Genomic DNA, 11670 nt, shown 5'->3' on the forward strand with positions numbered 1-11670 from the left:
TATTTTGTGCCATTTGACAGTCTGGTAAAACTATGGATCTTTTGTGTTTTTAAAAGAGCAAAGTAAAATAGATCGCATTATAAAAGAAATTTTATGTTGAAATACAATCAGGAAATACATATTTAAGACATTTATGATATAGTAAAAAGCCTCTTGATGAAAGTGAAAGAGGAGAGTGAAAAAGTTGGCCTAAAGCTCAACATTCAGAAAACTAAGATCATGGCATCTGGTCCCATCTCTTCATGGCAAATAGATGGGGAAACAGTGGAAACAGCATCAGACTTTATTTTGGGGGGCTCCAAAATCATTGTAGATGGTGATTGCAGCCATGAAATTAAAAGAAGCTTACTCCTTGGAAGGAAAGTTATGACCAACCTAGATAGCATATTCAAAAGCAGAGACATTACTTTGCCAACAAAGTCCATCTAGTCAACACTATGGTTTTTCCAGTGGTCATGTATGGGTGTGAGAGTTGGACTGTGAAGAAAGCTGAGCGCCGAAGAATTGATGCTTTTGAACTGTGGTGTTGGAGAAGACTCTTGAGAGTCCCTTGGACTGCAAGGAGATGCAACCAGTCCATCCTAAAGGAGATCAGTCCTGGGTGTTCATTGGAAGGACTGATGCTGAAGCTGAAACTCCAATACTTTGGTCACCTGATGCGAAGAGTTGACTCATTGGAAAAGACTGTGATGCTGGGAGGGATTGGGGGCAGGAGGAGAAGGGGATGACAGAGGATGGGATGGCTGGATGGCATCACCAACTCGATCAACATGAGTTTGGGTAAACTCCGGGAGTTGGTGATGGACAGGGAGGCCTGGTGTGCTGCAATTCATGGGGTCGCAAAGAGTCAGACATGACTGAGCAATTGAACTGAACTGAATCTTTTTCTTTACACATCAAGATCTTGCAGCAAGATAAACTACTGAAATTTTAAAGCAAAAAGGTATTTCAAGAAATCCCACAGCTGGAATGCGATATTAAAATATCTGTTATTCCTATTGGTGACAGAGTGAAAGTTACCGCTAACTGTGGTTTGTTTCCTGTATTCACAGTGGGGAAAAATGCTTAATTTCAGCAGTATATTAACGAAAATAGTTTTTTTTTTTTTCTTTCAAGTTGAAGGACCAGTGAATTCCAGTCAGAGACCCTTCTCCATTTAATATAGAATGAAAACTCCTGGACTGGATACTGTAAGTAAAGTGATTCTATCATCCAGTATTTTCTGAGGTCAAATACTCACCTGTATGGTCCTAAGTATACTCCACCTTTTCAGACCCATGTATCTGGTTTTTTAAAATTTGGAAAATATGGGCATCAAAGCTTTGCATTTCAAAAGAAAATTGTACGTGTGTGTGTATTCATGAATGTGATATTACACAAATATTTGTTATATGCCCTCTACATATAAATCACTGTGTGAAAGTACAAAATATAACCATAATCGCTGTCCTCTAAGTGCTTACATTCCAGTTTACAAGGCAAGACAAGTATACAAATAAATATAATAAAATGAATTGCTAGGGAGCGCTCCAGCTATATATCTAACCTTTTTAAGATGGGTAACACAGCGCAGCTAGACCAGTCCACAGCTCTTCCCTGTCACAGAACAAATCGGTGGTCTAACTGGTATGTCAATGAACAACATGCTTTTGCTTCTTTAAACAATTACAGAGCACCAGAATACTCAAATTGAAGCTTTGACTTTTACTACTTACAACCTGAAGTAACAAAGAATGTTTAAAATTATCAAACCTTTTTATTGGATCCTTAGATTAATCTTTGTCTTACTTGTCCCTTTCATGATTCTAAAGGAAACAGTCTATTCCTCAGACTCCAAACAAGATTACATCAGTTCAGCCTCTTCAAAAATGCCTTCACTTGCTACTAATGAGAAGCCAACTCAGCCACAGTTCAAGGTCACACCTAGGGGAAAGGAAAAAGAAATAATATAGAAAGAAGAATGAGGAGAGAAAAATAGAAAATGAAGAAATACTATGTATAGCATGTTAGTGGAAAGGATATCAACAACCAACCCTTGTTAACATTTATGTGCCAAGAGGTGTCTACTCAGGGAAGCCCCAATATGATGAATAAGTTAGAAAATACTAGTTAGAAAACTTCAGTTCTACTTGGAATTCTCCCACTGTCAAATAGAACTGTTTATTTCCTCCATCAGACTTTAATAATTATCATTTTAAGCCACTTTCCAAAATGGTAGTGCTCCAATCAAGACTGACCAGAGCTAAAGACTGTGTCTCATTTATACCTCCTAGGATTACCCTTCTTTTAAAAAATAGTGCCATCTGGCTGACATGCAATAGCTTATAATCAACTTACTCCAAGATCTTACTGCATGCCTGCTGTATCATTTTCGCAACATTGTTCTCTTGAAGATTATCCTAGCTGGTCCATCTACTTCCCTTCAATTCTCAAATTCATCCAACTGTTTTAAAACAGGAAGAGTGTTTCTCCATCTTAGTGACAGCAGTGTTTTAAACAGCAATCACTACCATTTATGGAGCTCTTACTATGTATTGGGGCTTCCCTGGTGGCTCAGACAGTAAAGAATCTGCCTGCAATGCAGGAGACCTGGTTCAATCCCTGAGTCGGGAAGGTCCCCTGGAGAAGGAAATGGCTACCCACTCCAGTATCGTTGCCTGGAGAACTCCATGGACAGAGAAGCCTGGCAGGCTACAGCCCATGGGGTTGAAGAGTCAGACACAACTGAATGACTAACACTACTGTGTATTGAGTGCTTTATATATGCTGTTGCTGATCCTCACACGAAAACTTAAAGACTGGTAACATTCCATTTTATTGAGGAAACAAAGCTCAGAGAGGTTAAAACATTTGCTCAAAGCCACACAGGTAAACTAAGACTCAAACACAGGTGTGAGCTACTTCATCAAGCTCCTTTTTGATTGAAGTCCTAGTGTTGGCAGACTCGTCATTTGTAGGGATGGATATTTTACCAGTCAAACACACACATACACCATCATTTGGCTTCCTTGGTGGTTCAGCGGTTAAAATCCACCTGTCACTGGAAGGGACACAGGTTCAATACCTGGCCTGGGAAGATTCCACATGCCACAGAGTAGCTAAAGCCCATGTACCACAACTACTTAGCCCATGTTCTAGAGCCTGTGCTCTGCAACAAGAGAAGCCACTGCAACGTGAAGCCTGAGCACTGCAACTAAGAGTAACCCCTGCTCGCTGCAACCAGAGAAAGCCCATTCCTGGTTTTCACTCACACAACCAAAAAAAAAAAAAAAAAAAAGAACCATCATTGTCAATATGATGAATTTGTTGTCGTTATTTAGCAGCTAAGTCGTATCCGATTCTTTTGTGACCCCATGGACTGTAGCCTGACAGGATCCTCTGTCCATAGGACTTCCCAGGCAAGAATATTAGGTTGCCATTTCCTTCTCTAAGTGATCTTCCCAACCCAGGGGTTGAACCCACATCTCTTGCACTGTAGATAGATTCTTTACCACTGGGAGTCATCAGGGAAGCCCCAATATGATGAATAAGTTAGAAAACACTATTTAGAGCCAAAAGCAAACTGTGATATAAGATAATGAGAACATTTTCCTATGTCCTTTGCAGATTGGCTTCTCAATGCAATATGAACACATTCTGAGAAACAGTATTAAAGAACAAAATTGTGGCCTCACAAAATGTCAACATTGAGGAGCAACAGTCATTTGAGTAGCTTTGTTAGAAAATTTCCCATAGAGGTTATACCTATATAGACTTCACAACACTAGTTAAAGCTGACAACAATATATGAGGCAAATAGCAAAAGGTATCATTTCCCTTTTGCAAATGAAGAAACTAATTCCCAGGTGAGAACTGAGGCTCAAACTATGATGTAAGTCCAAATTACAGTCTTGTAATCATGCTACACAGCTAAAGCATAATTGGTCTGATTCATTGAATCAAAACCAATAAAGTTAAACCTTCACCTTTCTAAGACTTCATATTTCCAAACTTCTTGTTGGTAGTCTGTGATTTTTTTTTTTTTTGGTGATATTTCATGGCTTGTGGGATCTTAGTTCCCAGACCAGGGACTGAACACGGAGGCAGCGAAAGCATGGAATCCATACTATTGGACCACCTGGGAATTCCTGATAGTCTCTGATTTTTAAATTCTTTTTTGCACTTTTTTTTTTCCTCATGATTTATCTGCTTTCCTGGAGTTTTGTTGAGGGAACATAGAAAAAGTGAAAAGGAAAAATAGCAAAATGAGCTCTCCTTTCCAGCCTTACATTCCCTCAATCAAACTCAAGATAGCAAGAATCAAATTTCAAGGCCAATTAGGATTGCTGGGTCCAATTTAAGAGTGATGAACACTTAGTCTTTGGAGGAATTTAACGTATTTGTTCCACTTGGCCACAGCAGAATTCCCTGGAGAGTCACCACCAGGACCTTGGTGCCTCTTTGCGCTGACTCTGAACTCTGCAACTGGTAAAGAGACTGGCACCGGCGGTCGTAGCAGCTTCCACCTAAATTCAAGAAATCAAATTCTAGGAGACTGTTGAACATAACATTTGGTCCATTGACTTCTGATTATTTTAAGGCTTCCCTATGAGCAGACAGAAGAGTTATATGTGGCAAATATTCTAGGAACTGTTACTATAAGCTTTTAACTGAAATCCAGTAGAATCCTAAGTATTATTACCCATATTCCAATATGCAAGTTAAATATACTGTTACACAAATCAAATTCAACAGAGATTGTGAGTCCTGCTCCCTACGTATAACTTTTAAGAGTGTAATAAAATAGTAAGAATTGATTATAAATAGACAATATGTGTATAGCTAAAGTTTCATTACCCTTAAGTTAAAATATCCATTAGAGGGACTTCTCTGGTGGTCCAGTGGTTAAGCCTCCAAGCTCCCAGTGGAGGGGGGCTTAGGTTCAATCCCTGGTGGGGGAACTAAGATCCTACAGGCTGCATGGCACGGCCAAAAAATTAAAAAACAAAAATAGGAAAAATTATCCACTACAATAAGGGGGAAAGTGCTCTGAAATTATCATTAATACTAACAATAATATGACATGGTATGTTTGCATAAAGTTTTTCCATTTACAAAGAGTTTCAAATAGAGTATCTCACTAGATATCTACTACATTTGATTATCTTGGAATGTATGGCCTTTGCCCTGGGACGCTCCTCTCCTGATTCTCTGTGGGTTCTGTAATTGTCCCCTCCTCTGCCCATCATTACATATGGGTGCTCCCAGGAGTCCATCATTGATGCTGTTCTCACACTCTTATCAGGGCCACCCCAGTCACGTGCATGGTTTTTGCTATTCATTTCCATACTCACTAGTCTCATTTTTTTTTATTTTAAAAAATGTGTTTATTTTTGACTGTGCTGAGTCTTCGTTGCTGTGCTCAGACTTTCTCTAGCTGTGTCGAGCTTGGGCTATTCTCTAGTTTTGGTACATGGGTTTCTAATTGCGGTGGCTTCTCTTGTTGTGGAGTATGGGCTCTAGAACGTGCAGTCTTCAGTAACTGCAACCCCCAGGCTCTAGAGCAGGAGCTCAGGAGCTGTGGTACACAGGTTCAGTTGCCCCACGGAATGTGGGATCTTCCCAGACCAGAGATTGAACCAGTGTCCCCTGCATTGCAAGGTGGATTCTTGACCACTGGACCCCCAGGGAAACCCCATCACTATTCCTACTTACCTGCCTGCCCCTTTTGGGTCCTAAGCTCTGAACTCATATTCTCAACTACCTGCTGGGCATGTGAGTGTGTTTGGATGTTAAGAGGTTCTTTGAACTCCACAAGTAGTCTCTAAAAATGGTTTTTATCTCCCATCATTTGCCCCCTTCCTCACTGAGCTCCACCCACCCCAACCTGGTGTTATTCCTCCAGCATGCCAACCGTTGCCTCAGCCCCTCACATTTGCTCTTTAGTAAATTAAGAACTTAGAACACTCTCCTCCAGATATCCTGACACCTTCAGAACTCTGCTCTAATGTCACCACTTTAGAGAGTCTTGACTATCTTCTCTAAAATAGCAGTCCCTCTTCACACCACTTCTCTTATTTTTATTTACTGCATTTGTTATCACCTGACGTTATGTATGCCTTTGTCCATCTCCTCCACAGAATACAAGTTCAATAAGGGCGGAGCCTTCATCTCATTCAGTCCTATACCAAGTATACTGTTGGTGCTCAACAAGTTTTTGTTAAATGAATTAACTTCTATCCTTTGTACCCTGACCAGATTTCTCCTCTTTGTGTGCCTGGGTTCCACTCACAGCATACTCATCCATCCAACAAATTACTCACCTCAGAAATCTGGATATCATAGGTTCTGACCCCTAATAAGTCACTGGTGAAAACGATTCGCCGTGTGCCTGGAGGTTGGGACTAGGACTGGAGCTGGAGTACAAATGAAAGCTTGTCCCCCTGCTTTTCCCATTCTGGCCTTGTCCTCTTCCAGGAGGGCCCTCATGTTCACATGTGTGGCTGCAGGGCCAATCTGCCCATCTTCCCAAGCCAAGGGCTATGGGTACACACATGGAGCTTGGTTTGCCTTCAAGAGAATGATCTTGGGGAAGAGGCTTGAAGTGAGCTGTCAGGGCAAAGGAGTCCAGGTCCTAGATAACTGAAGTTGGTGATCTAGAAGGGGAGGCAGGAGTATAAGCTCTAGATGGCATGTTGCTCTGCTCCCACGGGGAAAGGTACAACTGGAAGACCCTTTAACATACAGGGTTCAGAAAGATGGCCCTGTTGCTCTGGTATAATGGCAGTATTGCTGCTGCTGCTAAATCATTTCAGTCATCTGACTCTGTGTGACTCCATAGACGGCAGCCGACCAGGCTCCCCCGTCCCTGGGATTCTCCAGGCAAGAACACTGGAGTGGGTTGCCATTTCCTTCTCCATGAAAGTGAAAAGTGAAAGTGAAGTCGCTCAGTCGTGTCCTGCTCTTCGAAACCCCATGGAGTGCAGCCTACCAGGCTCCTCCGTCCATGGGATTTTCCAGGCAAGAGTACTGGAGTGGGTTGCCATTGCCTTCTCCTGGGCTAAAACCCAAATTCCAATAGAGTGGATATAACCAAATGAAGGTGAAATCTAGAAAGCATGCTTCTTTCCTCCCTCGTCTAAAAAACAAAGATTGAGTCTTGTAACTTGAGAACTATCAATACAGAGACTTAGAAAAGGAAATCGTGGGTAAAAACGCAATTAGAACACAGGACTTCATCAAAATGTGAAACGTTGGTTCTTTGAAAGATGTTGTTAAGGTAATGAAAAGTCTAAGACTAGGAGAAATATTTGCAAATCATGTATTTGATAAAGGAAAGTGAAGTCGCTCAGTCGTGTCCGACTCTTTGCGACCCCATGGACTGTGGCCTACCAGGCTCCTCTGTCCATGGAATTTTGCAGGTAATAGTGCTGGAGTGGATTGCCATTTCCTTCTCCAGGGGATCTTCCCAACCCAGGCATCAAACCCAGGTCTCCCGCATTGTAGACAGACGCTTTACTGCCTGAGCCACCAGGGAAGTCCTGTATCCAAAATATATAAAGAACTCTCAAAAAAAAAAAAAAAAAGTCAAAACTTTCATTAGATTCTTAAAGGAATCTGGATCCTCCTCAAAATATCAGCAACTATTGATTTATAATGCTCAACTTGGAGAATTATCAGCTTGGAGAATTCAGAGGTTGACCAATAGCCAAATCTACAGTTGGGAGTTTAGAATCCTGCCCAAGCTCCCTGTATTGAGAGCTTGCCTTGCAACATTTTACCAAAGTTGCCATAATGTCTAATCCTAGATAACCCTCCAAAGATGACAATGATTCATCAAATACTGACGCTTCAAGAGTAGGTGATTTTATCCTCGTTTTTCCTTGGGAGGACCACATAGCCTCTGGGAGCCTTTTTTCCTCTTGCATGAGGCCCCACCAGACATTCAATGACAGAATATCTCCTGTTTCTACAGACTTTCTTTTATGAGTGGCTTGTGTAGTGAATAAGCAGGGTGACAATATACAGCCTTGACGTACTCCTTTTCCTATTTGGAACCAGTCTGCTGTTCCATGTCCAGTTCTAACTGTTGCTTCCTGACTTGCATACAGGTTTCTCAAGAGGCAGGTTAGGTGGTCTGGTATTCCCATCTCTTTCAGAATTTTCCACAGTTTATTGTGATCCACACAGTCAAAGGCTTTGGCATAGTCAATAAAGCAGAAATAGACGTTTTTCTGGAACAGACTGGTTCCAAATAGGAAAAGGAGTCTGTCAAGGCTATATATTGTCACCCTGCTTCTTCAACTTATATGCAGAGTACATCATGAGAGACGCTGGACTGGAAGAAACACAAGCTGGAATCAAGATTGCCGGGAGAAATATCAATACCTCAGATATGCAAATGACACCACCCTTATGGCAGAAAGTGAAGAGGAACTAAAAAGCCTCTTGATGAAAGTGAAAGAGGAGAGTGAAAAAGTTGGCTTAAAGCTAACATTCAGAAAACGAAGATCATGGCATCCGGTCCCATCACTTCATGGGAAATAGATGGGGAAACAGTGTCAGACTTTATTTTTTTGGGCTCCAAAATCACTGCAGATGGTGATTGCAGCCATGAAATTAAAAGACGCTTACTTTTTGGAAGAAAAGTTATGACCAACCTAGATAGTATATTCAAAAGCAGAGACATTACTCTGCCGACTAAGGTCTGTCTAGTCAAGGCTATGGTTTTCCAGCGGTCATGTATGGATGTGAGAGTTGGACTGTGAAGAAGGCTGAGCACCGAAGAATTGATGCTTTTGAACTGTGGTGTTGGAGAAGACTCTTGAGAGTCCCTTGGACTGCAAGGAGATCAACCCTGGGATTTCTTTGGAAGGAATGATGCTAAAGCTGAAGCTCCAATACTTTGGCCACCTCATGCGAAGAGTTAACTCATTGGAAAAGACTCTGATGCTGGGAGGGATTGGGGGCAGGAGGAGAAGGGGACGACAGAGGATGAGATGGCTGGATGGCATCACGGACTCGATGGACGTGAGTCTGAGTGAACTCTGGGAGATGGTGATGAACAGGGAGGCCTGGCGTGCTGCGATTCATGGGGTCGCAAAGAGTCAGACACGACTGAGCAACTGAGCTGAACTGAACTGTGTAGTGAAAAATCAGAAATGAAGTCACCAGTCCCACTAAAGGGAATGAAATTGATACGTCAACTCCTTTCATTTATCCAAGACATGTTTGTTGCCTCCCTATTCTCAGTCAAACATTTGCTAGGGACTGAAGATACAATGGTAAGCAACACACAATGATTTCTTGGAGGATATCAGAATCTAGTGGAGGAGACAAAGAAGTAAACAGGCATTTACAAAACAGGAATAAAGTGCTTTGACTGGGGTAAACCCAGGGAACACTGGACCGAAACACCTGATCTAGTCTTGTGGGATCAGGAAAGGTTCCCTGGAACAAGCCAGGCATGGAGACCTGAAGGAGGAGGAGAAGCTGACCAGAAGAGTGGAGAGAAGGAGAGGCAGCTTGGAGAGTGCTGCAAGTGCAGGGAAAGCGCAGAGAACTGCAGCTCGGGAGGGCAGCAGAGGCCAGGTCTTGTTCACTTCCTCACACATCACACACAGTGCCACTGGCAATGGAAAGCATGAGAAAGTTTTGCGCAGAAGAATGGCAAGAATGGGTTTGCCCTTCAGAAAGATCATTCTAGCTGCAGCTAGGGAGAATAGTTGGAAGGAGGTTGAAAATAGAGGAGACTCATTAAGAGGTTGTTTCAGTAAGCAGGATGTGGCTTGGGGATGGTCTAAATAATTGCAACTAATATTTTGAGCTCTATTATTTCATTTAATCTTTGCACTTCTGTGAGTGAAGTCTCTCAGTCATGTCCAACTCTTTGCGACCCCATGGACTGTAACCTACCAGGCTCCTCTGTCCACGGGATTTTCCAGGCAATAGTACTGGAGTGGATTGCCATTTCCTTCTCCAGCGGATCTTCCCGACCCATTCTGTGAGGTAGGTATAATTACCCACCACTTTACAGATGGGAAATCCAAGGAACAGAAAAGCTAAGTAACTTGCCCAAGGTTACATGATAAGTGAGGGCAATAGAGAAAGCAGGTAGATAGATTTGAGAAATATTTAGGAGGTGGCAAGGTAATGACAGGACTTCCCTGGTGGTTCAGACGGTAAAGCGTCTGCCTACAATGTGGGAGACCTGGGTTCAATCCCTGGGTTGGGAAGATCTGGAGAAGGAAAGGGCAACCCACTCCAGTATTCTTGCCTGGAAAATCCCATGGACGGAGGAGCCTGGTAGGTTACAGTCCATAGGGTCGCAAAGAGTCGGACACGACTGAGCAACTTATGACTATGACTAAGGTAATGACTGTAAGACTAATTATGCAACTGATTTTTATGATTGCTTTTGGAAGAGTGGCTTAAGGAGTAGTTTTCAAATATGAAATATATGTTTCTAGCATGGATGACTAGACCATGACTGAGTCTGGAAGTACAGAAGCAGGTGAAAGGTGATGGTGGTGATAGAACAAAGTGGTAGATTCAGTTTCAGGTCTGCCTGGGTAATTTCCAAGTGATGTCTACAAGGCAGCCACAGGGGATGCTATGAAATTCAGAGTGAGATTTTGATATCACCAGCCTGTCTCTCCCAAAGGGAAAAACAAAAGCACCTTTGAAGAAGGTAAAAATGATACAGACTTTGCATATGAACCTTTTAGGAAAACAGATAAATACAATGAGATTCACCTTGAAACCATTTTAGGTCATTACAGGGTAATTTTCTTCAATCCATTTTACTCCTCTATTGTTTTTCACTAACAACCTTTTTATCTTAAAGTCTCCTAGAGATAAGGAGGTCCCGGTGGGCTGCTCCTCTACTGTACAGAGATGGGTATCTAACCAATGCTTCAAAGAGTAAGTTTCTCCTGAGGCACAGGAACTCCTTTTTCAGCAGGAACACTAACCTTTGAAACACTACGGAACCATTTAACAAATTATCATTTCAATGGACTCAGTGGAGTCCTAATGGCCTGGAAGCACAGCCCTAACCAAGGGCTAGCCACCTAGAGAAAATTTCAGAGAAGGAAATCTGCCCCTATTAGAATAATGGTGAAATATTAACATATTAAATACCCTGAAGGAGAAGTGCCAGGTCAATTTCTCCCCCATTTTCCTTGAACTTTCCTTTCCAGAAATAAAAAATGCTGAACATGTAGGAAGGAGAAAAAAAGTTTTAAGAAATGTTTATGCTAACTGCCTGGAGATCCAGTGGTTAGATTCTGAGCTTTCACTGTCAAGGGCACAGGTTTCATCCCTGGTTGGGGAAGTAAGATCCCACAAGCCACGTGGCACAGCCCCTTACCACCCACCCCCAAAAAAAGTCTAATAATTTATAAAATCTCTTTCAAGTCTTGGCTATAGGGTAAATTAAAATTTTTCTTTCATATTTTCCCCCAGTTTAAAGCACTTCTACTCCCTACCTCTGTCTAAATTGGTCTTCCATTAAAAAAAGAAAAAAGGCTTCCCAAGATAAAATTACTTGTAAGAAATTTGAAGATTGTGGCCACAACCTACTAGAAAATAATCACTGCCTTAAGCAGATTGTGAAATTTTGTCATGAATTGAGAGCCTCTGACCATTTTTAAGACATTTCTCTGTTCTGGGATCCTAATATTAACTTAG

This window comes from Oryx dammah, unplaced genomic scaffold (assembly GCF_014754425.2).
Source record: "Oryx dammah isolate SB20612 unplaced genomic scaffold, SCBI_Odam_1.1 HiC_scaffold_27, whole genome shotgun sequence".
NCBI lineage: Eukaryota > Metazoa > Chordata > Mammalia > Artiodactyla > Bovidae > Oryx > Oryx dammah.